Here is a 26668-nt window from a genome sequence, read left to right as displayed (position 1 = left end):
GGGAGGAGAGGAGAGAAAGGGTATCTGGAGATAAGGTTGACCTAGGTGGGGGTTGGGGGGGGGGGGTAAAGATGGTGAATCCTCACTGTTGGTTTTCAGTGAGGGAGGTGGAGGCTCTTCCTCTTGGCTCAGATATCTCCCGTGATCAGAGCTCTCTTTCGGCGGGGGCTGAGGTGGCTCTCCTTCAAGGTTTATGGCGTGTTGTGTTATGTCTTATTCTTGTTTTGATTCCTCTTGTCTCAACAGATGAGTGACACGTAAAACAGGTTGGAGCTGAACAATTTTACTCCGGACTTGTTAAGGCGAAGCCTTAAAAAGATGTCTGCGGTCCCACAGAAAGTAAAAATTTTCACAATGCACAATGTCAATTTTCAATGGACAGTACATGCCGTTGAGTCACGTGTTCAATAATATCAATCTGCTGAATCTCTCAGCTCCTCTTTGGATTGACGGTATAGGGCCACTGATAAACACCTCAGCATTCAAAGAGCTGACTGTGTTCAACAGATTATTAAAATCCTCTTTCAACACTTCAGACTGTCGCTTCACAACATCATTGGCCCTGATGTGCAGTATGATGTTTTTTACAATAGGATGTTCAGCCACCATATGCATGTTTCTTTCTGCCTAGTCAGACATTGTATCCTTCGGAAAGCAGAGTGTTTTGGTGTTCTTACTGCACATGCTTCTTACATCGTTTACAGCAGAGTCACCCACAACCAGAGTTTGAGGCCCAGTTGTTAGCTTTCCCTGCAGCCTTTTACTTTCTGATGTACTCTCAGTCCTTACCCTTCTGTGTGAGGATGGGACGTTATCCAGGTCATCAGACGGAGATCCAGGGTACTGCAATAGTGGTGAAAATCTGTTCTGCTGTTGCACACTCGGGGAGGTTTGTTGCTAACTCTCCCTTTCGCAGCTGTGCACGGCTGTGGCCTACTAAGAACAGGGATTGAAGAGGCGCTCTACCTGGATGATAATGCAGGCCAGCCAGTTGCATCACAAATCTCAGGGCGCTGGGTTCTGCCTGTTACTTGTCCTCCCATTTCCCAAGGAAATGATATACTCTTAGGCTTTGTACCAAGAGCGTTCCAGGGAGGACTCCCACTTTCAGATTTATTACCCAGTACACAGGCCTCTAGCTTCTTGGTAGTCTTATTGGTGCTAATTAGCCGTGTGTTAGCATGCTCTTGTCCACTGTTTTGGGTCCACGGTAAAGTAGTGTCATTCCCACATAGTCCATTCACTTCCACATTCACTTCTAACCTGTGGATCTTTGTTTCCAGCACTGCAATTTTCTGTAGAAGTTTGTAGAAGTTGTCCGTGGAGAAGGGTGGCATCTTGTTGCTAATTAGCATTAGCTATAACTCCAGTCACTGCAGCACAGGCTAGTGCTATTGATAGGCCGCACTCACGTAAAAAAGTATGGCAATAGCCTACTTTATCTGAATAGATGACAGTCCCAGTGATTTAAAAGTATCCAAGAGCCGCTGCTCATAATTTCTAGCAGAAAAAAAGAATGCAAGCAGAGGTAAGAGCAAGCAACAAAGCATCTGCACTGTAAGAAAGCAGGCAGCGAGAAGAGCGGAAACAGAACACAACAGGCGGTAATAAAAAGTAACCGTCTTTATTAATAAAGGAGCTGTTGGTGAGGTGGTTGGCAGGAGGCAGGCAGGCACGCTGGTGGTAATGTGGTCCGACTAGTGAATAACAGAGGTGAGGTACGCAGCATGACGAGATCCGATGTGTACACAGGATCCTGGTGCACAGGAAAAACACACATTAGGAGGAAATCACTGCAAGCGACAACAAAACTACTAGAGCATACCTATATGAGCCAAGGAGGCCAACTGCACTATACCACAAGGGCTTTGGGAAAACCTAGCAACAAGTAATAGAAAGCCAGGAGTATTTAACCAGGTGGATGAGATGAGATGATTGAATTCAGGTGTGCTGCTATGCCCATACACACATACATCAAAGACAGACAAGGGAGAGAGATAAAACACGCAAACCCCAGAATCACAGCACTGGCTGTGACAACTATAATAATATTTCTATTGCTACTGTTAAAATGACCACTTTTAGCACTAAATAATAAACATTGTCTGCAATACATGGAAGAAGAAGTTCATCAATCATCTTCAACCGCTTATCTCTGCAAGGTCGCGGGGATGGAAGAAGTAGTTTCTCAGTTATATGTCATCTTTTAAACCAGTCTTTAGAGTATCTATCTTTGTTACTTTCACACTATAGGTATATTGACTCTGTTGTGCTTTGCAGAACCTCAGTAATCCAATAATGAAAACCACTACAGGTGTCTCTGATCCTCAGATCCAAGAGAGAGGTCAGACTTAATTATTGTCCACTGATTAATAGCTCTCACTGCAACATATTCAAATCACATTTAAGAAAACAAAGATCCAAATACTAGAAATCAAAATTTAAATGTAGAGTACAGAGTTTACAAATAGTAATATCAGCAGGTGGAGAATAAAGCAAGCCAGACAATGCACAGTCTTGCCTAATTCCCCACTTAATAAAAGGATCACTTTCACTAAGCTTTCAATATCTCTTTGATCAGGGCTAGAAATCCAGAGGGGAAACTAAAAGCACCAAATACATTCCAGAGGTGCTGATATCCCACCCTGTCAAAAGCCTTTTCTTGGTCCAGAGAAATAAGACCAAATTTAAGACCCAATCAACTGGCGCCCCACCCCCACCCACCCACCCAAAAAAACCTTGAGTGCTTGAAACCATAGGCTTGAAACATGTTCTATTGGTGTCCTCACTCTACCTACAGCGATAAAGTGCTTTTTCACTTTCTTCTGACAGATTTACTTACTGTATGTTGCTTTGGACAAAACTGTCTGCTAAAAACTGCTAAATGTAGATCTGACAGGAATACAGGAAGTTTGATCAAAATGTATGTTTTGATCCAGTACATTTTTCAGTCTGTCAGTGGGCAACAAGGTGAGTACAGCTTGCCTGCAGCTCAGCAGTAAGCCTTCTCTTTTCACACTGACATTAAATACTTCCTCCCCCCGATGTCGACCACATTATAGAAATCCACGGTAATTCTTGGAGAGATAGTGAGTGTTTCAATCAGGAGCAGGAATGTTTACATGAACAATTGTTGATTGACTCAACTCAAACTCATTTTTTGTAGTAACCTTAAGCATGTGTCCTTTTTAAACCTCTTTAAACGGGTAGGAAGTTGGTGAATAAAACTCCTACACTAATTGGGATTGTTATCACTCCAAATAACATTACCTTATTACCTTCCCATTTCCTCTGCCACTCAACATCATTATCAACACTACAGAGTCTCATAGTGCATCATTCTTTTCTAAAACTTTTTTTTGCACCATTGAGATTTAAGGGAGATATCCTAAAACAAAACAACCTATGATGAAGGGAAAGCTAATAATAAATAAACATAACAACAAAAAAACTGTTTTAATATATTTGATACTTCATTTGTATCTTGAGCTCGTAGCTTTTGTACCATTTTCCTGAGCGTATACATGTAAATGGCCATCAATGCCCCGCTTTCTCATCAAGCACTTTGCTGATTCAAGACATCAGGGTGACGTCACCCACTGGTTTGTAAACTACCCTTTGATGCCTCAAGTTTGGCATTTTGGCTGTTGTCTTCTTGATTTTTTGGAACCAGAAGTAACCATATTTGGTGGAGAGGGTGGAGCTGGGTAGGGGATCTGCATTGCTATATCTAACAGGTTGACTTGTCCATCAGAAGGTAGCCACCCCCTAAGGCATACCCGGCTTTATTGTCTATTTTACTCTGAATTGGACCAAATGAACATCATGCTGTATTGAAGACGACTTGAAACTCATTAGGAAAGTGTTTACTGAGGTAATAAATCAAGTGAGAAGTAGGCTCATTTTGTCATTGACTTCGATACAATCAGACTTTGTTTCCAACCAGTGGAGTTGCCCCCTGCTGGCCAGTAGAAAGAATGCCATTTTAAGGCACTTGCACATTGGCTTTACTTTTACAGATCAGACGGTTCCTACTCGTCTAAAACCACATCTCTTTTGCTATTTGTTGTTGGAATCCAACAAATCTGTTATTTCTCTGGTAGTTTGTCTCAGACCATCTGGAATAAATGATTGTCTATCTGAACTGAAGACACTGGTTTCCTTCCTTATTTTTGTTTATACAGTTTATTACTTTTTCCCTTTGTTTGTAAAATTAGGTTTTGAAATGAAGTAATCAAAAAACGAACCATACACGGATTCTGTGAAAACAGCCTGTTCTCACAACAGGAACCCAGTTATTAACGTCATTACTAACACCTTGGTTATGAGCTCCCTGTAGGGTGCTCATTTAAGTTATGAAATATGATTATCCTAGTTTGATCTAAAATAAATAAAAGACATAACCTTGTGCTTGACTACTGCAGCAACTACTGATTACTACTACTAACAGTGTAGCTACTAGAATATTACTGCTATGGATTGTAAATCACTACCTGTGTTGTATTTGTCTGCTGTTGTTGTTTTGCACCGTTTCCACACTCCTATCCAGAAGGAAATCTTTTTATTGCCTTCTGTCTTTATTGCCTAAACCTGTTTCATCATGATGGTTAATAATATCAGTGTCCTGCAGAAACCCTATTCTGTATGTACAAAGAGCTTTCAGTAGACAAGCATAATTTTATTGAGGAACATTTCGCTCATGGGTGCCTTATGCACAATTCAAGATTTATCAGGGTTGTCCATCATTATTATGGAGCTTGTCCAATCTCTTGTTATTGCTTTTCTCTGAAGAGGCAGGGAAGGAAGGAACAATCAGCTAATGGGAGGATTATCAGCCTGGCTCTTCTTTAAATAAGGTAAGCATATATTTTAACCTTTATTTTTATTTTTTTTTATTTGCAGTAATTTTAATGGATATGTTGGTAATTGGCAAATACATAACTGCTACATTTCAAACAAATGGAAATGCATATAAAATTTTCCATCCATTATGTTATTCCAAAGCCTCAGTGCAACAAGCACACCACCACTGATTTCTGCTTTTCACATCTATAAAGTCCACTTTCATTCACAGGAGAATCATCTTGTACGTATTATCATGTAAAGGGGATTTATTTGAGTATTTCAACCTTTACAATTGGATTTTTCATAGTGAAGCAAGTGTGACCTTGGAGTCAGAGGGAATGGATGACAGGCTGATATTAGAACCTGGACATTGTGCTTCTACAGTATGTTGTTTACCTGAACCTCTTGAGCCAACAGGACACAAACTCTTTCAGTTGTCAGAATCAAAGACTTCAGCCTGCTGTGAGTATATGTCAGTTTCTTTCTCTGTTCCTCTCTCTCTCCCTCTCTCTCTCTCTCAGACAGAGCAGCTTTTAAGGTGTAGGCTACTCTGTGTATAATTCACAATCCTGTAACTTTAGATCATATATGCATTGTTTTACCAGGGGAAATGGTGTGTGTGTGTGTGTGTATGTGTGTGTGTGTGTGTGTGTGTGTGTGTGTGTGTGGAAAGGGATGTAGACACAGCGAGCATACAGAAAGAGAAAGGGAAAAAGGGACAGGGCCAGAGTTGGTTTGTTTGTGTTCATGTATGCTAACATGGCATAATATCGTCGTTCTTTTAACCTTTCGGTTTCCTTCCATCTCATACTGTGGTGAATGTACTCCACCACATGGATATATTAATGAATTATTAACTACAAAACATGACAGATATCAGCTTTAAGAAAAATATAGCTTGAATTAGGTGAAGATCAGAGTTAGGGTTACTAAAGGTCAGGGTATGTCGTCCAACCATATGTTAAGGAAAAGGTGTTAATAGCCGAAGTGTGTGTGCTTGTCAGATTTTCAGTTTCATAAAGATGATTGGACAGATGGTTGCCAACTCTGTTGTTATGTGCTGGACAGATAGAAATGTTGTCCGTCATATCGCCAACTGTATGTTTGTGTGCATATAGTATACATGTCCATGTTCCACTTATGTTTTGTACTGCGTTTTTTGTTCCACATCTGTTTCTACTTTGTTGCACCTCTGTTGTAAATCAAACTGTGTAAAACAAGTTGTGTTTTGTTAAGTTATCTTGATTGCATCCAACTGTACACACTTGGAATGAACCTTGTTATCGTTGTAGATAATGTTGTAAAAACAACATTTGTGTGGTAACCAATGCTGTTGAATGAGCAAACATGGCTTGGATGTGATAAATGGTGGAAATCTGTATGTGGATGTGTATATGAGAGGCAGGTCGCAGAAAGCAAACTGTGGCTTTCCACCTTTAAGACATCTCTGTTAACATTTAGAGAGTTGTTTTGGTGTGTGTGTGTGTGTCATGATTACGCTTTGTCACCTCTCCCTTCCTCGTGTTTCTCCGTTTCCCCTTCCTTGCTGTCTCTTTCAGTTTTGTCTGTCATATACTGTCTGTATGTTTTTATGGGCGTGTCTGGCTCCTGGCTCATCACCGCCTGCAGCGTCTTGCACCTGTGGCTCATTAAGCAATCAACCTATGCTGTGAAATACTCTGGTTCTTCCTCTACTCTTCGCCAGTTTGTCAGTTTACCTCCTGTGGTATAATTGCTCTGGCCAACTCCTCGAATTATTGTCTAGTTGAGTATTTTTGGTGTTCAGTACCTAACATCTTGTTTCCGTCTGCTACAGTTGTTCCTGTGTGCTGAATCGCTGCCTGCCTACCTGTTTGCCTGCCAACCTGCCTGCCAATCTGTCCGCCCTGAACCGAGCTCTAGGACGTCATCGTCGGACCCCTGCTGAGTCTCTGATGCTGATGGTCTGAGTTCTCTGCTTCCTCCCCAACCCTCTGGTTTTCCTCAAAGCACATTGAAAATTAAACCTGCCTGTGTTCTTATCATCTGCCTTGTGTCCGCTTCTGAATCCTTATAGTGGAACCTAACAGTGTGTGTGTGTATCTTGCATAGTGAGGACAGGTACAAGATTTTAACCAACAGAGTTAGGCGGTGGGCCAACGGCAGTTTTTATTTAGTATTTAGACAATCCCCATCAAGGGAGGACCCAGTTTTTTGCTAACAACTTCTACAGTTATCAACAAATCAAACTTGTTCCTACCCGTACTTCTTGCACTTTTTATTTAATTTTTTTTTTTAATTTTATCAGTAACTTTATCCAAGTTACTTTTTCCGGCGATAGGAGCGGGCCGCTATGTTTGGGGTCCCACATACATCATATACATACTTATCATTATCATAATAGCGTGCTTGGAAAAGTGCCGGACAGGCGGGAAAAACGGAAATATATAACACACCAAAGCGAGTTAACAGCATGTTAAATATAATATAAGTTATTATTAAATCAATGAATGAACTCGTGCTAACTCATGTAGTTTATATTATTGAATATTTTACTGTCAACAAAGCTAAACTAAAAAAGATTTACGTTGTAATCATAGACTGTAAACATTTCGTATTAAGCATTTGTTGTGTAGCTTTATTGCACTTGCCTGTCGTCACATCTTGGATCTGGCGATTTTATAATTCCATATTCCGTGAAACTGCAAAAACAGCTAGAGGAAAAATTTACCACAAGTTAACTATTAACTTCATTAATTTACCTTAAACTGTGAATGTTTAAATATACAAATCTGATGTAAATAACTGCCATATTAACAATATTGTTGTGCACCAAATCACCAGAGCAAATTCCTTGTATGTGTAGGCTTTACTTACACATACAGCTCTACTTGGCAGTAAAGCTGATTATGATTATTAAAACACATACATGTCAGTCATAACTGTCATAACTGATATCACAAATCTCAGTTCTAGATTAGAAGGTAGGTTGATAGAAGGTTGATATAAAACATGCAGTGCATAAGAGTGTGAAGGTGGATCTTGAACTTTGAATCCGTTGAGGAAACAAAGAATAGAAATTTGGAGCAAGTCACAATATTTCATACATTACGTTTTCAGTACCAAAGTGTACTGTCTGTAAACAAACTGTTACGACAAGAGTTCTATTTAATTGTCCTCAGATTAGCAATATAAAACACCAGCTGTACTCTTGCACCATTGTCCAGAGAAAGAGAAATTAAAGCATTGATTGGTGATCTATTTGATAAATCTCATTACTGTGTTCCGACCCACCTATTCCTGTAACAGGAGCGAGGCTTGTGCACATCTAGCTGCAGTGGACACTGTTGAGACAAAGAGAAGCACAACATAATTAATCCCCTCACTCATTCACATTACTACTTAAGTCCAGTGAAGTAATCAGTAACATTAAAATCACATCCATTATACACAGAAGAGACCCAGGCTGTTGGCTCCTTTTCATCTCGGATGATCTACTCAGTTGACACACTTTACAGTTGATACAAAACTTTAATATATTAAAGAGGTGATATTATGCTCATTTTCACATTCAAAATCGTATTTAGGGGTTGTACCACAACAGGTTTACATGGTTTAATTTCCAAAAAACACCATATTTTTCTCTGCACATTGCTGCAGCTCCTCTTTTCACCCTATGTGTTGTACGCTCCGCTCTTGAGCTACAGAGTGATGCATCTTACTTGTACAAAATCTTTGTTGGGAGTTGCACATGCGCAGTTCCCAGGTAAGGACTACTAGCCAATCAGAAGCAGAGAAGGGCGGGTCGTAAGAAACAAGGTAGTGTGATCCAAATCAAAGCCGCTTCAGACTGCGACCGTAACCTAGCAGATGGTATAAGTTACTCACAACCACACAACATCATTGTTCCACATCTTACCATAAACCACTACAAAAATCAATTAAATTTTCCATATAAATTGGCCAAACAATTTGAATGTTTGCTCAGTAGCTTTCACATCAGGTGTAACATTAGCATTATAGTTATAAGTTTAGCTGTGTTAGCCAACGTTTACAACAACTCCGCACTTGAACAGTCTGTGAAGTTACATTGCTGTGTTTATTGTAAATATAATTCACAACCAATAAAGCATACTTATAGGTTGGGATTGTGAATATCCAGGCCCAAACAGAGTTGGAGTTGCGTCGTCTTTTAGGACTAAACGTTGAACTGTTGTTGGTGTTCTGACGATCTATGCTGCCTTGTCGTCATAGATACGCCACACACAACTGCCACGACGTAATGTTCAATGCGACACACACACCAGCGATCCACACAGCAGTCTGTCGTGTTTTCACATTACATTTTAGGATCCCTCAGCTCGCTTGGAACCTCGACGGAGGTGAGGTGATACGAAAAAAAGTACCTGGAAGAAGGTACAGGTACAACATTTCTAGAATAGAAAACCAAACAAAGGCTAGTCGAGCCAAACGCCCTCCGCTCAGACTAGCTTGGTTTGAGGGCGTGCCTAACCCCGCTAGCCGCTTGGTAAGCTTTATGACGTGTTTTCATTGTGACGTCACAAGTGAAGGAAGTGAAGGGCTGGACTACAAACGAGCTGTTTTCAAGCGGTTCAGAGCAGAGCTTTCTGTGGGAGATGGGAACTCCCTTTGGGCTGGACTTTAGGCTTTTTCACTTTGCAAACCTGTTACATGCACAAAAAAGATATATAACTCAATAAAGGAGAGGGGAAAAGCCAAAAAGCATAATACCACCTCTTTAAATAAACTGATCTGAGATTAAGAAAACAGTGATAAAAGAACAGAAAAAAATAAGTAGAAATAATAGTGATAGTATAACTGTCCTCTAACTGATCCTGGAAACTCACAAACAGTGAGAATCAGTCTCTCTTCCAATGATTTGAGCTGCGTGTGCGTGAGACGAGCACGACCGCGACAGTTTCAAGGGAACGCGCCTGCTTGTCGCTGCGCCTGTCGCATTGCCCGTGCCTCCCTTCCACATGGCCTTTAATCTGTGGATGTCTTCTGTTTGTTATTTAGTGCTAGAGGTAGAAACAGACAGAAGAAGGTGACAAACTTCAGCAAAGAAACGGCCTGTAAAGTTACACACCACTGACTTCTACACATTTGTATTTTAATTTATGTGAGTCATACAGCCGGAATAATAATAAAAGAAAAACTACCAGACGTAAGGTGAATAGCGTTATATTAATTAGGCAAAACTAGCTAATGAGAAATAGATGTAGGTCACTTCACCCAATGGGTGCATGATGCTAGCTAGCAAGCGCAGCATTAGCTAACGCTACCTTTAACGTTACACTGTGAGGTTGCCGTACGTTTGAACAACCCACAGCTATGTAGTAAAACAAATTGCATCACTAGCATTTTCCAATAGCATTAATACTTACCCTCACACGTTCACTGCATACAGTCTACGGCAGAGCGGCGCTGCTTCCATGCCAACGTTTTTCGTTGTGTCAACAGTGGTGCTCAATGCAGCTAAATCTGACAACGGGCTATTGGTTCATCTGCTATAGTAGGCCGCCATGTTTGCCGGTAAATTTAACAAACTTTAAAGTATGAATTTGCCAAAATGTGCAAGAATTTCGAGTGGCAACAAACGGAATCTGATTAAAAATAAAACAATCTTCACAACTTTAAAAATCTGTATCCTCCCTCGATAGGGATCATTATATTCTAAAACTAAAACAGGTTAAGAAGGTTAAGACTTGGTTTGAAGGGTTAGGTTAGTATTTGATTTAGGTTAGGGTTAGGGTCAGCATTTTAGTTGTGATGGTTAAGGCTAGGGTCCAGGGAATGCATTAAGTCAATGACAGTCCTCACAAAGATAGAAGTACAAGGGTGTGTGTGTGTGTGTGCGTAGGGTACTGGGTAAACAGTCATTGTCCCAAGTGAACCAATTATCGCAGGCAGCTGGAGACATTACTGATGTCTCTCTCTCTCTCTTGCTCCCTCTCTCCCTCGATGTTTGAGTAATTGAGACAAATTCAATCCAGTCTCATCCTCGAACTCTCCCTGCCTTTTTCTGTCAGGGCAAAGACAAACTTGGCTTCAGCTCTACATCTATGCTAAACACATACTCACATATTCATTTTCTTTATTTTCATGCAAAAGAGGGTCATTATCGTCACCCTCTGATTATATTATATTGAACTCCCCACTGATCTTTATAAGAAAAGAACTATTCCATATATTTGGGATGAAGCTTGATTGAGTCACAAATTCTAATTGTGGTCAGGAACAGAGTGACAAACCCCTAAAATATTCAAAATCCATTTCTGTATTAAGCTATTGATTTCCATTTTATCCTGTTCACCCAAGCATGCTTTAGCTGTATTTTACATGATCAACATGTTTAGAATCCTGACTATATTCAGTGCAACAACATAAGAAGAATTTACAAAGATTATGAAATAATTAAGGGAAAAGGGGAGGAAATAGAGACAGAGAGGAGATAAGACAATATGCTGACATCACATGACCCTTGTTTAGTAATGATAGGCCTGAGTCATCGTTGGTCATTCACTTGCTATGTTGGTTTAAACGACCAGTCTAAGGAGCAGCACAGCCCCTAGGAGTCCCCCTTCTGGCTTTTAGACTAGTCCTGTTTAAATATATATAATGGCCCTTCTCATATCTGGAGCACAAAATTTGATCTGGATAGCTAGTGATAATAAAGTTGTGAGGTTCCGCAGATTTTGGTGGCTCATGCTTCATGTTTCTGTGCTAAAGTGCTCTGTTCTGTTGACATCTAGCAGCTAAAGGACCTGTCATGTTCCTTCATCTGGTCTGGTGCTCAGATGATACTGCCAGGCCTAGTATGTGTCAGTACAACCTTTTACCATTACACCATCTCTACCAGCTTGTACTGTTCACCGAAGTTATGGTGGAGTCTTTGATTTATTTTATTTATGCATGTTTCTCAACCCACTATCAGCATGTTAGAACAGAAACTAGGATTCGTCAGTCAGTGTAGAACTTCAGTCATCTGATTCTCACATTGTTTGTTGTTGTTTCCGTATCTTATTCTTGGTTGTCAGGCTTGGTCTTCTACTGCTGTTCATCGCTTTCAACGTGTGAGTATTTGTTTTTTCCTGAGATGCTCTGCTCCACGTCACTGTTTCTACTGAGAGATGTTTGCAGACTTGCTCCCCACCTGTTGGGTGGAATAAATTTTGCTGTTCTTCTATGATTTTCCTCGCTATGAAAACATTTTTGCCCCCATGGTGGCCGCTGACTGGACGTTTTCTGGCTCTTTGTACTGTTGTAGTCAGTAATCATTCCAGACCGAATGTCTCTCAGATGCTTGAAACAATGCGTCACCAACAATTCTGTCAACCTTATTTATATGTTGGACAGACAGTTCACATGTTGAAGGATAAACCAGAATGCAGATGCTTTCATATAAGGCACAAGGGGTATTAAGTTATAAGGAGTATAAAAATAATAATAATCAGTTATGACCATCATCATCACCAGATCTCTACCCTCAGGCGCTGTCTTTTGGAAGAATGATGTTTCATCCCTCCAGCTGGGTTTCACAGACTTCTGAGACAATCTGTGCAAGGGAGCCTTGAAGCTGCTCTGGCACCATTTTTCTTTTCATGTGTCACCCATCTATCTAGATTATACATGAAACCACATTCAAGGTTTATGAATTCACCGTTTTTAACTTAGCTGAAAAGTAAAATAACTTGTTGACCATTGAACATCACAGTTATTTCCATCATAAATTGTAATTTAGTAGATTAATGCATGCGCAAGAAATACAAAAGCAGAGGTTGAAATACAATAACAAATGTGGTTAGAAAGATAGATCTCCACCAGCTTGTGCAGCTGAGGCACATAAATGTTTTAGGAAAAGTCGCGCTTTACAGCTCCTAAATGCTCCACTGTGTTCACCAGCTAGCCACTTACTTTGTCTGTCTGCTGTTTGTTGCTGGCCAGGTGGCATACAGTGGGTTTCTAGAGCTTTTTCACTGAAAACTGCTGCCAGATATGCTGCTAATCAAAGTCTCAAGTCTCCTGACAACCAAAACAAAGAGCTGCAAGATGCTGAAAAGCTCTGTAGAGCAGTGGGGAACTGCAGCGTTTGGTGAAAATTATCTGTGGATTCATCACAACAAACAACACATTTCACATTAGGCATAACCATTTGATCTATCGTTATTTTTATAATGTTGATCAGAGCAGCTTTAAAACTATAACTACCACTTTGCGAACAACTGATCCTTTTGCCTTAATCACATAAAAGAGCACTTTGTGCAATCTGTGCGTGTTTGTGTTTGTATCTCTACTACCAATCTATAATACATCTCTTCAACAAGCTAGATGACCGACGACCAACTAAGCTGTTCAAAGTAAGAATGGATAAGAGACACTGGGTTAGAAAAGCTGGAGAAGAAAGGAGAGAATGATCTGGCAAGACAGAGTGACAAGGTGAACAAAGGAAAAATGGAGAGACATCAAGGATGAAGGACCGAGAGAGACAAGAAGAAAGGAAGGAAAGACAAACAGCAAGAGAGCCACAGATGGGAAGATGATAAAGAGAGGGGGAATAGCAATTAAAGAGAGAGAGAAGGCTAGAGAAGCAGGAGGGGGAGGGGGGGTTGGTGCCCCGAGGTCGTTCCTTCCAGCAGCACTAATTTAATTGGCTCGTTAAGAGAGATGTAGGATGCTTCCTCTTGATTGGTTGAGTAGGCACCGTATGCCTGCAGAGACAGGAAATACAGGAGGGGGCATTTAAACTTAACACACACACACACACACACACACACACACAAGCATACGTGTACAAGTTCATAGCAACATGTATGACTGTGTGTCTGTGTGTGTGTGAATTTTTATAGTTAGTCACATCCATTAGGACACAATAAAAGACACAAATAGGCACAAAAGTATACAGAACACACATAGACATTTTATTATAATTGTCTTGTTCACACATGTGCGCACACACAGATTAGCTCATTCATGCATTCACTGTAGTTTATTAATGAGGACAGAGACCAAACATCAGCTGCAAGTGTATGTTTTTGTGTGTGTGCCGCACGCCACAGTGTGTACGCAGTGTGTCATAAAGAAATGCAGACATGAAGGTGTGTGTGTTGTAAAAAAGCTTTTACTTTGAGTGAGATAAGTCCAACTTGGAGACTACAAATTGCACACAAAGCACAAAACACACAGAAACACACAGCTAGTTGTGTGACCTCTCTGTCACTCTACCCATACTCACTTGCTCTCTACCCATGGATGCATTCATCCACAAACCTCCAGAATGTCTTAATTTCCCACAAGTCTCTCTTTCTCTCTTGTCTGTCTATCTGCTCCTCCTGTCCTCCACTTTCCATCGCCTGCAAACACACTGAACATCTAATCTAATTAAATGTATTGCTACTTCCCTCGTTTACCCATTTAATATTTGTACTCATGCATACTTGAATGACACAAGCGTCTTCTCATCTAACTTTGCGAGAAATCAATAACAATTCTATTCTAAATATCAAACATTTCTTTTAAGAACGAGGCCAAATGGGTCATCCTGAATGCTTAAGAAACAAACCATATAAATACAACGTCCCAGTTACATTCCAGCTTGGGATCTTTGTTGCCTGTTATACCCCTCTCTCTTCCCATGTTTCCTGCCTGTGTTTTTCTGGCAAGATGGCAAGATACCAAAAAATCATCTGAAAAAAAGAACATGCCCAGATTGTGTGATTGCATTAAACGGGCACTCCACTGATTCTGTTCACTTTACTTGGAAGTCACGGGAAGTTGTATTCACTGCCTGTGAAAAAAGCTATATCATGTGTCCTGTGGTTCTGGAGGAGCCTTTAGATTCTGAAACAAAACAAAACAGGGTTTGAGAGTACATGGAGGTGAGACTGAAAGATGTGGGCATTTACCAGGCGAGGACAGTCTAAAGAAAGATGCGTTATTGGAAATGTAGGATCCAGCATTTTGGGAGCTTGAGCAATGCAAGAGACTAAAAGTCTCTGCTTTTGCTGCATTTATTTTCAAATCGATCGTTCCCCTCCTTTAACATTAATTTCTTCATATCTGGATATCTACATACAAGTAACAGGTGTACATGGGGTCTTTAATTTGATTAGATAATATCGATGATATCATTTGCCTAACAGGAGATGCAGCAGCAGCAGATGAACAAGAGAAAACACTAATGTGAACAACAAATAACTGAGACGGTACTGCCCTGACAATTATATCCATTTCTCTCATTTGTACCTCATAAAGGGTCTCTCATTAATAGCTCTTTCCACCTGAGTAGCAGTCACTGAAGAGCGTGTGAAGTATTAACACAGCCGGCTCACAGTTCATGTCTGAGCTCTGCTAGTTTCTGCTGTAATGTTCTTACATAGGAGAGAGACAGAGAGTACAGACAGGAGGATACTAGTGGGGGCCGGGATCAGAAGCATACAGTAGAGAAGAGAGAAAGAAGGGGGGCGAAAGGGAGAATACATGAACAGCGGAGAGACAGGCAGGCAGTAGAGAGGAAATAATTCAAAGGAAGAGAGTAGATGGGATGATAGTGGTAACTGAGCGTGGAGAGAATGAGAAGGAAAGAAAGAAGACACCACGAGAGAAAAGAAACTGATGGGTTGGGAAATAGAAAGACTGTATTTAGAAAGAAATAGGGAGCAGATTCAAAGCCCACTAGTGACTCACCTGGTGCTGGCACTGTGTTTGTGTGTGTGTGTGTGTGTGTGTGTGTGTGTGTGTGTGTGTATCTAATGAGCATCGTTGCAAAGGCCTTAGGTTTCCTACTAAGCACCATTAAAGCATTTTAGACATCCATATATCACTTTAAAATTATCTCGACACTTAGGTTGTACTCTGTAAAAACAAAAAACAAAACAACTAGCATTAAACAGTAGGTGGCCTCCACCTCTCTCCAGTGGCATCACATGTTTATGTCCTGATGCAAAAAGGAGATCTGCTTTAATGGTCAAATGTTTTTTACAGAGGAGAACAAAAACGGTGGTGGAGGTGGAGGTGGTGGGGGGTTTTGTCTCTTGGCATTTCACTTGATCCAGCCTCTGCTATCTCTAAAAGTTTTGGCTTGTTTGTACAGCAAGAACAGAAACATTTTTTTCCTGTTTTGTACCATGAAGCATTCCAGTATATCTCCCATGAAATGCCGGGAAGGAAGTACAATGTAGGTACAAGGGTACAATGTTGATGGTGAAAGTTTTACTTTGTTGGTTCTTCGCATCTTTAAGATGACCAGTTACTGTGCCACCACACACACATGCACAGGCATCTAGATTTTAGATTAATTGCATACGGTTGTGAATTTTTTTTTTGTCATTTTGGGGGTTCAAAGGGTGGTTTAAAAATCTAATAAACAGTGGAAAAGTTTTAATTTACATAGTATTAAGAAGAAAACTCCTGAGAGTTAAGAGAGTGGCAGTTTGAATTCAAATTGTACGAGTCAAGTTTTATTGTGATGAATATTCATGAGTATGATAATACAATATTTATCTCTGTAAAACTATTTTGCAGTGTTACTTGGAGGTTATGATAACATACCTTAGCAAATACACAAACTGTTCAAAATATATTCTTTTCTGTTTTATACTACTTCAAGTGACCTGGACCTAGATTTGCCACAATGTAATTTCCCATTTCCCATTCTACATTGTCAGTGATAATGCAGTGACTGAAAGTATTGATTACAGGAAAAATAATCAGAATATGTTCTGTACACAAACCAATAATACGTGTCATAGGCACCTTAAAAAGAGTACTCTAGCAATTTAGTGTTGAGTCACTTATATGAGACAAATAAAAAACAGTCAGAACGGTCAGATTTGATGCAGCAGTGGCTGCGATAACCTGACTATTGCAGTATACGGGTGATGCCATGTGAAGTTCATGTCAGCTGATACCCTGAAACACACATGAGAGTAGTAGTTCTGTATGTAGGCTAGTAATTAAGAAACAGTGGCTGGAATGTGCCCTCTAGAAGTGAATGTGTAAAAAAATTCTGCTTTTGTTATGAATCAACATGTGTCAACACTGAGACAGTGAATTATCCTGAGAAGTTGGCACTGCACACTTGCAGCATCTTGACACATGCCATCCCAGGTTGACATGTGTCAAGATGTCACTAGTGTACATAAAAAACGATGGGTGCATGCATTTTGACACACATTATAATAATGCTGGTGTGTGTCTCCCTTCGTTGGGTCAAGCTCCTCAATCCTACGCATCCTGAAAGCTTCAAGTTTGAAAGTGAAAAAGTTCTGGTGAGGTGTGGAGTTAGTAAGAAGTGAGCTTATCAGACCTCTGTAGCCTGCTCTTCATCTCTGAATACGAGGCAGAGAGACAGCCTCGTATGACCAGTACACATGTAAAGGAGTACCCAGACTTTCTGGGTAGACTCAAACTGCCTACATGGAGAAATGCTCAGAGGAAGTCACTGTCATGAAGCCCATCACCACACGCGCCAACCAGAAGCCATGGCTGGTAGCTGAGGTCCGTGCCCTGCTATAAGCTTGAAACACCACCTTCAGATTGGGGGATGAGGCAGCAGATCAGCTAGGGCTGTGCTTTCCACCCTCTCTCAGGGAAGCAAAGAGGGAAGCAGGTAAGATCCAAAATCAGTTCTGTGACACCTGGGACGCCAGGTGCAATTGGCAGGGAATCCTGGCCATAACTGACTATAACACCTCACTGCAGGCCAGTGACAGCGACATCCACCTTCCTGACAAACTCAACATCTTCAATGCACAGTTTGAAGCCCTGAACATGCCCGCAAGTACCCCCTTCCCCCGAGAAGCAGGCACTCTTTCCGGACATAGCTGTTGTAAGAAAGATGCTATCCAGAATTAACTCTCGGAAAGCTGCGCGCCCAGACAACATACCTGGCCGTGTGCTCAGACTGCGGCAACCAGCTGGCCAATGTCCTCACAGACATCCCGTGCAGAAGAAAACAACAACTAGCGCCACATTCACTTCCACCATCATAAAGAAGTGCTCCTGTAACTGGATTCTGGATTTTCTGACAGAGACTGCTGTGCCAGAACAAAATCCAACCACATCATCAAGTTTGCTGATAACACAGTGGTGGGCTTCATCAGCAACAGCGATAAATTGGCATACAGAGAAGAAGTGGAGCAGCTGGTGAGATGGTGCGAAGACAACAACCCATCTCAATGTTGAAAAGACGAGAAAGATGGTCGTGGAGTGACTCAGCAGCGGAGAGGGTCAAGAACAGAGAGTTCCTTGGTGTGCACATCGCCAACGACCTCACCTGGTCCCTTCACACCACCTCTGCAGCTAATAAGGCACAGCAGCTCCTCCACTTTCTGTTGAGACTGAAGAAAGCCAACCTACCCCTGCCCATTCTTACCACCTTCTACAGAAGCACTGTGGAGAGCGTCTCGACTGTATGACCGTGTGGCCAGGGAACTGCAGAGCATCAGAACTGAAGACCTTCCAGTGTGTAGTGAGAACAGCTGAGAGGATAAAAGAGGTCTCCCTCACCTCAATCCAGGATATTTACCATCGACATCCTTCACCCGTTACACAGCCTGTTTACCCTTTTGCCATTAGGCAGGAAGTTCCACAGCATTAAGTCCACCTCTGCAACAGCTTCTTCTCCCAAGCTGTCAGACTTATGAATACCCCGCTGCCATCCACTGCATGAGCAACAAGCACAACTCTGCTAGAGGCACAAAGCCTGTTGCCACATTGACTGCTACTAGTATAACACCCAAATCTCCGACCAGAAGTGTCGGTAGTGGAGTCGCATTATGGGTAATGTAGGCGGTAAGGAAGAAGAAGATCCATTGCGGATCCAATAAAGTTTTAGGAGTAGAATGCTAATTTGGTGAAGTACTCCATGCCTCCAGTTCTTAACTCCTGTTAAAATGTTTAGTCTTCAAACACAGTCACAGATCACTAAATCCCAAATGACAACTAAGAAATTTTCTGAGACTTGCAGACTACTGGACAGAATACAGTATAGAACAGCTTTCACCGAATGTGCCGTTCTCCCCTTTTAAGAAAAGTGGTCTTCACTTATACAAGCCACCAGGAATTCTCCACCAAAAAGCCCTGTTCTGTTGGAAAAAGCTGTTGGCACAAAAATCAAACACAATATGCTAAGCCTTTTCTAAGTTTAGACATTAAAAGTCTTGAAGATGAAGCTGAAAAGGTCAAAGCCACATTTAGAACTTGAAAGCTGTGATTAATACCGCTTATTTACATAATGCTGTTATCAGTGAGGACGTGTTGATCTCCTCTGCACTTCTGCTTCCACCATTACGTCACCACAAAGTAGAAGGAGTCTCCAGGCCTCCTTTGCGTCTTACATTACTACGTCAGCCTGCAGTCCGTCATTCGCTGTAGCTTTTTTAGAACAATTCCTTTTGAGACAGATGGCATAGCAAAGCAGTAGTAGAGTAGTTATGCAAGAGAGGGCCTCCTCTTTGCTGATATTTAGAACAGAATGCATTTATTTAATACAGTATGCTACACACAATTTTTACTCCCTGCCAACAGAGACTGGACAAATCCAGGTCAAGTGCATCAGATAAATTGTACTAACCTTACCTGATCTGTCCTTTATCACTGTGTGACAGAGCAGCAGCCAATTGGATTAACCCCAGGATTACAGCTCTATTTTACTGTTTTTTATTTTTTTGGCTTCATTTTAATGTCTGGCTGTTAGGGGTTATATTGTTTTTAAAAGCTGTGTGTGTGTGTGTGTGTGTGTGTGTGTGTGTGTGTGTGTGTGTGTGTGTGTGTATACACACATGTGTGAGTGAGTTTACTCCTCAGGCAGGGGTCCAGCACATCTCGGGCTGCTATGGCAACTAGGCTGGCACCCCCATTGCTGCCTCATGGCAAGTGCACAAACACACAGATAGGCACATGAACAAAGCTACGTCCACACTAATACGTGTTCATTTTAAAACGCAAACGAGCTCCGTACACGGGCAGCAGAAATAATCTCCGTTCATACTAAGATGCGTGAAAACACAGATCCCCATTCATGTACACTTTGCAAGCATTTCTTTAACTGCACAACAGCTGGTAGCATAGACAACAAGGTAAGCAACGTCTGTTATTTGTTATCCATGTTAAATTAACTACTGGTAATCAAGGCTGATCGCTTGTTTTCTTCCGTTACAGGATAGGGACGTGGCGAATCAGGGAAGGACATGTCGTGTCTGATAAGACCCAAAAAGGAAGAGAGCGTGGGTGTGTGTGTCATCGTTTTCAAAAGTCTCCGTTTCTGCCCATCCAGACTAAAACGCAATCGCTTTAGTTTTCAAACTAAAATGGGGTCAGCAGCATTTTCAGATGTCTCCGATTTAGGGGTTCGAAAATGTCAGAGCAGTGTGGACGCTAGGTGTAAGCCTATCAAATGTTAAGCATTTTAAAATGAAAACTTATTAGTGTGAATGTAGCCTCAGTTTTCTGCTTAATTACACAGAGTCAGTGCAGAGGGATGAGGAAAGACTGGGAGAAGAGTCAACATGACAATAACAACATGGCAGTGACTGAGGGGGTTACTTAGATTCAGCTGAACCTGTAGCCATGGTTTTGGAACAAAATGACCTTTGAAATTACAGATTCTCTTCAAGCGGTGATTAAGGCAGCACATAAAAGCACATTCAACATCAGAACGGCTTGCAGTACAGAATGCTGACTGGACATTCGGGAAGGTAATAAGAAATCCGGTTTGATAAAATACACATTTAATGTTCTTCCTTATCAGAGAATTATAACAATGGAGCGTTCACCGCTTTAGAAACCAGTGTGTTACTGACTGGATGACTCACTTCCATTACCAATTCATCACCAAAACACGATGCGTTGTTATTATCCGTGGCAGCTGTGCTAATGCAGTTCGCCCTGCCGGAAGCCATTCTCCTCGGCTAAACTGCAAACCGTTCAGTTTACCCTCCAGATGTGTCACAGCAATTAGTCTGTTTATTAGCTGATTATGTCAGTAAACTGCCCACATCTCTGCTGTTGTTATTGGCAAAAACACAAGGGCACACACACACACACACACACACACGTGCACGCACACACAATGTTTTTCACAATCTACAATGCACAGAAGAAATAAAAAAAATACATAAACACACAAAATTAAACCCTCTTATAACCATGAGAGAATAAAGAAATGAATGAATATATGAAAAATCAATCCTCTCTCTGTCTGAGAGCTCACCTGTGACTCAGGTCTTCAAAGTCATTCTTTTCTATTGATGTGGATATAAATGATCTACAGTGGGTGGATTTATTGATGGTCAGTTTCTTCTGTGTGCCTGTGAGTTTGAGACTCGGACTCAAGTCGCACACACTGTCACACTCTGTCTGCCATGCCGTGTTTTTTTGTGTTTAGTTAGCTTTATTTTGGTCTGTTGGGTTTTGGGGGTCTGTCTTGTCTGTCGTCTAGTGTTCGGTAACCCTTGTCATGTCTGTTACCCCAGTGATCCCTCTGCATGTCTGTCTCTGTTTTCCCCTGCTCTCTCTCTCCCTACCTGTGCCTCGTTAGCCTCATCTCTTTCACCTGTGTTGCTCCCGCCCTGCTCGTTAGTCCCTGTGTATATATACTTGGTGTTTCAGTCTTGTCTTTGTTAGGTCATTGTATGTTGTCACCCTGTGTAGTAGTGTGTTTCTCGTGTCATCAGCCTCACTCATTGTGTCTCCCTGCTTGTTATTGGATTTTGTATGTTGGATTTCTGTTGGACAACCTTTGTTTTTGGACTCTGTCATCAGCCACTCAGTTTGTAAGTGTGCTCACCTTTTGTTTAATTAAAACCACGGAACTATACCTGCTCCGCTCTGTGTCCTGCGTTTGGGTCCTCCAACCTACTACCTGCTTCACCACACACAAATCCGTGACACACAGTGACTTCAGACTTGACTTGAGACTCAATGTGCGGGACTCGTGAACAATGTTTATTTTTAGGAAATGTCTGAGCGTGCTGTTATTCCCCTCCCTACACCTATAACTTGCCTACATAACACGTACTACGGATCTGCTGCGCCCGGCCACATGTGAGAGAGGACAACAACCACTGGCAGCTGCTGTGGCATTCATCATAAACTTTGGCTTTAAAACTTCATACAACAAGGCACAATCAAAGAAGCACTGAATGCAAAATAAGTAACCTGAGGTTGGTAAACATGTTTAGCTCAGCATTGGCCATCCAACATTAGTGTGCTTCTTGTTTTAGCTACAAACTACGGGATGTTAATTCCGACTGTCGTTCGTGATGACTGTTTGTTTGCTCGCCTACTTGTGGTAGTCGATTAACGTAATCATTTACGTCCTGCTGGCTGCCATCACGTTAATTATTAATGTTCATTTAGTTATGTTACACTGGGTTTGAGATTCTGGGGAATGTGTTGACTTACAGTATTTTATAAACTGATTAGTTGTGGAGGCACTGTACATTAGACTACATAGTTGTGCTCTTTAAGTGAAAATGTTTAGGTTTATTGTTGATCTGATCATGTAAGGTTACAGTTTTATTTAGTTAACGTTACAGTGGTTTGAGAGTCAACTTACAGTACTTAATAAGCTGTCATTAGTTGCATTGCACATTACATAGTTGTGTTCTGTAAGTGGAAAAACAGATTATAGTTATAAAATCTCTTGTAGCTATGCAGTTTTATAAGCAGCCTGAATAGAGAGCAGCAGGGGATCCAACACAAGTTACTTGAGACTTGACTTGGCCTCCAGCTCAAAGACTTGACTTGGACTGGTGTATGCACCCTTGTCTGCAAGCGTGAGCCACATTAGTGTTTATCTTGTCTTCACTACCTACCAGTTTATCTTCCTTCACTCCTGATGTTGAAATACTTTCAGCACAACAATGATTTTGACATTTTTGTCTTTTTTATGGAGTTTTAACAGTGTGTCTGTCCAGACTTATATTTTTCCCTGAGTGTTATGAAGACTGAGTTTCTGTGGCCAGTACTTTTTCCTTTGTCTGTGCAACCTTGGTGGTTTCCACTGCTCAGTGTACTACCCAGTTCTTATTCTGTTTCTTGAAAGCTGCTGTTGCTGTTCTGGTAAATATGAAAAGAGTCACTCTTTGTGCATGTTTTCTTGGAGGAAGCCCTTCGAATACAGGTGTATAGAACAGCAAATGTAAGAGATTTAAGGTGAATGGCCTTTTGCAAATTAAATTGTAAGGCTGCTATTATTTACTATACTTTTTGACCTCCATAACCTGTCTTTGGCATTCAGCTACAAGCTCATTCGTTCAAACTTAAGACACAAATCTTTAAAGCTACAATGTGTTAGAATGGTGACCTCTCTCTACCTGTCCAACACTCTCCAACAACCACTAGTTCATTTAGCCGTTCAGCTAACTTAACGGTGAAATCTCAATAACTACTGGACAGATGGGATTGTGTACAGATATTCATGATGTGAGAGGATGAATCTTACTGACTTTGGTGATTCCCATACATTTTTACTTATCCAGTTGGTTGGTCGGTCAATCCACTAATTTAGTGGAGGCTGAACTGTCTCAAGATCTGCTTGATGAATTGCCACACATTTTTAAAGACATTCAAGGTCCCCAGACTATGAATTGTAATGCCTTTGCTGATCCATTAAATTCCTTCTTGGTTTTGTTTATCATGTTAACAAAATGACAAATATCTTCTCTCCAGCCTTTTAATAGATGTATGTATTAGATATTACAGTCCATCAATGGAACATTTAATAGATATCTGTAGCCTCCTGCACATCGTGTAATTTACAGAATGTTGAAGACTGAGTCTTTCCTAAACAGACTCACAGTTCCTCAGCTAGCTGATCTGTGTGACACAGCCGGGGAGGTGAGAAGGCGCGAGTTGGCTCTCCGTAACACATCGCCTTGGGATTGAACAAATACCCAGATAATGCATGCCGTGCTCCGTTTGGTCACGGTGTCCCTCCAAAAAGAGGAAAATTATATTGGTACACCGCCTGTTGAGGCATGAAGGATTACCAAGGAAAGGCACTTGCATTTAGATTCTCTGGCTGTATTTCGGTGCACAGAATAAAACATTTGGAACATTTGATTCAATTGCTTTAATCACTCCGCCATCTGTCTTAATTGGAGATGCACTTAGCAACCAAAATGTAGTTACAAGATCTGTATCCCAATTGCCTTTTTGCTCTTGCTAATTTGACTTTGATGCTACTTTCAGGCAAACAGTCTTGTTTACGATCAAACATTTGAGGTCTGGAGGGTCATGATCTAGGTCGAGGACTGTAGAAGAGACACCAGGTCATTGTTGTGTCATAATAACTTCAACTTGTACGACGAGAGACTGAAGGAAAGTCTCAACAGGACGAGGTAATTTTAGTTTACTTGTTTAATGTTAACTGAATGCGACATCATCCATCTCTGCTGCCTGAATATGTTTCTTGTCTTCAGAAAAAGGATTATCATCTGTGCCCTCGGTAGCACAGAGGATGAGACAGCATCCCTCTTCTGCTTTTGAATTGCATTGTAAGTGTGTATTTGTGTGTAATCATGCGCTTGTGTGTCTATATTTGCATTTGAGAATGAATATGTCTGCATGCTTCCATGTAAGTAAAATCATTGGTCCTCGCATGTGTGCACGTTTGTTTATTTGTGTGTTGTTCCCAAAGAGCTGCAGAGCATATGATAATTGATGGTGACTCATCCAGATCTTTGCTTATGTCATATGCAGGATATGTAGAGAGACGGAGGAAGAGAGAGAGAGGAGGAATTCTTAAATTGTATGTGGGAAGTTGTGTTAGGATGTGGGCTCAGACAATGCGTTGGTACATGTTTGTGTGTTTGTACCCAGGAGATGCTGCTGACCCCCCACTGACCCCTGAGAAAGGCACTAGAAGAGCTCCTATGTGTTAATTTCATGTGTAGGGATCAATATTGGTTAAACACACTCATTAGGACCAAACATCTTTCAGTGAAAATACTGTTTATTTTGAGAGAGGATAACATTTGACACTGACTCAAACTGCCGGAAACCGGTTAATGAAGCTCTCTGGCAAGATGCCTGCACTCTTAAAAAGAGCCTTGTCGATTTCAACACACATGTGGTGTTTTATTGTCCACACGACGTGGTGTTCTGACTACATTAACAAATGTGTTCAGGTATTGTATGGCAGCTGACAAACTGAAACAGAGATATTGAGCAATATGGAAGCGTCCTATCAGCTTATATACTGTTTTAGTGACAGACAAGAGCAATGTCACCTTGTCAACATGTTAATAACAAAATGCCGAGACATTTTTACTATGTTGCTCAGTAGTTGAATGCCTGAAACCTGCAATTGTCGTCACGTGACAATTAATATTTAAATAAAAAGCAACACTGGATGTGTCGTCAAACAGGGACTCTAGCAGAAAACAACATGGCTCACATTTAATCATCGTTTTTCTAGTCAAAAATAATGTGGTTTTTTGCTAATCGTTTTTCATTATTAATAGGAAGAAAATGTCTTTGGGGAAATATCAGAAATGTGGTATTGCAGATTAAGGAGCACACCAGAATAACAGACCCAAGTGACACTTGCAGGTACGTTTACATGCTGTTGAATGTGCTTCAGCTGAGCAACCAATTAGCCACCTAGCCTCAAACTCACATTAGCAGGGCACTTTTACTTTGTGAATGCTTGTTAGGTCGCTTGTTCTACATCTAAGATGTAGAACATGTGTTTATGCTAGGAGGTTAGATATGAAGGAGACTTTAGCCAGAAAGCTAATGTGAGATATTGTTTTGAGTCTGTAGTTGTTGTGTAGCAGGCTGCCTATGATAGTATACTGACGTTACTTTATGCAAGATTTGATTGGCTGTATCAAAAGAAGGTCTCCGTACGGGTTATAATGTAACCAGAAAATATAAAGACATTTCTCCCTTTTGGTATCTGTTAAATTTTTTTTTTTTTTTTTTTTTTTTTTTTTAAAGGGGAAAAAAGGTCATATGATTTACAGAGCAGATAGCTATGCTGTAACTAGGGCTCTACAATTAGTCGAATGGCCTACTATACCAAATCCACCTACCTCAAGTCATTACTCCTACACAAAATACGTATACTTATTTATTCCAGCATCCTTTGCACTGTGTACATGTATGCATGTATATGTACCTATCCACCTCCATGTTCCTTTGCACTCTGCTCACTGCACTATTTGTCAATATGTTTATACTGTTTTTGTTCATGGTGTGTATATTTGTGTTGTCGACACTGAAGTCTGTCTGATTTTAATTTTATTTTTATTATTGTGATATTGTATTTTTGTATGAGTAAGCACATCAGGAGCAATGTACAATCCAGAGTCAAATTCCTCGTATGTGTACACATACCTGGCAATAAAGCTGATTCTGATGAATAATTATGTAAAAATGATAATTTCCTCTGATATTGCAAATTGTATAGCAATTGCAATATCATTCTAAATAATTGCATTTAGATCGTTTTTAAAATTCGTTCAGCCCTAGCTGTTATAGATTTTTAAAAATGTCATTTCATTTAATATTATAGCCCCCTGGATTTATGAAGATGACACAAAATAAATTGTTTTTTCAATAGTGCAGAGCCAAGCATGTGTTCATAATTCATTAAAATGAATCAATGACAATGCAGATCAGTCAAGTCATTTATCAAGTGGACATGCTTTGAATGTGATTATTCGTAAATTGAACTTTGGGTTTTTGACTGTTAGAAATGTTAAACTGTTTTGAGAAATTTCTTTGACCTCTGGTAAATTTGTGATTGGCATTTATCATTATTTTTGGTATTTCACAGAGCAGTGGCTGATTGGGGGGGGGGGGGGGGGGT

General features: G+C 40.8%; 2 long non-coding RNA genes across 2 annotated transcripts in view; both read left to right on the top strand.

Annotated features, from left to right (window-relative positions):
* Positions 1-6871, top strand: part of LOC123977289 — a 16080-nt gene extending 9209 nt beyond the window's left edge. Inside the window, exons 2-4 of the long non-coding RNA XR_006826623.1 lie at positions 4792-4856; positions 5153-5307; positions 6662-6871. This is a non-coding gene — a long non-coding RNA (uncharacterized LOC123977289). The remainder of the gene's footprint in view (positions 1-4791; positions 4857-5152; positions 5308-6661) is intronic.
* A 14623-nt stretch (positions 6872-21494) lies between these two features.
* Positions 21495-24450, top strand: LOC123978323. Its single transcript, XR_006826920.1, has 3 exons — positions 21495-21620; positions 24043-24191; positions 24273-24450. It is a non-coding gene; the product is annotated as an uncharacterized LOC123978323 (long non-coding RNA).
* Positions 24451-26668: the final 2218 nt, after the last annotated feature.

Source organism: Micropterus dolomieu, linkage group LG10 (genome assembly GCF_021292245.1).
Source record: "Micropterus dolomieu isolate WLL.071019.BEF.003 ecotype Adirondacks linkage group LG10, ASM2129224v1, whole genome shotgun sequence".
In the NCBI taxonomy this organism is placed as follows: Eukaryota; Metazoa; Chordata; class Actinopteri; order Centrarchiformes; family Centrarchidae; genus Micropterus; species Micropterus dolomieu.
This window is presented reverse-complemented; position numbering and strand designations above follow the sequence as displayed.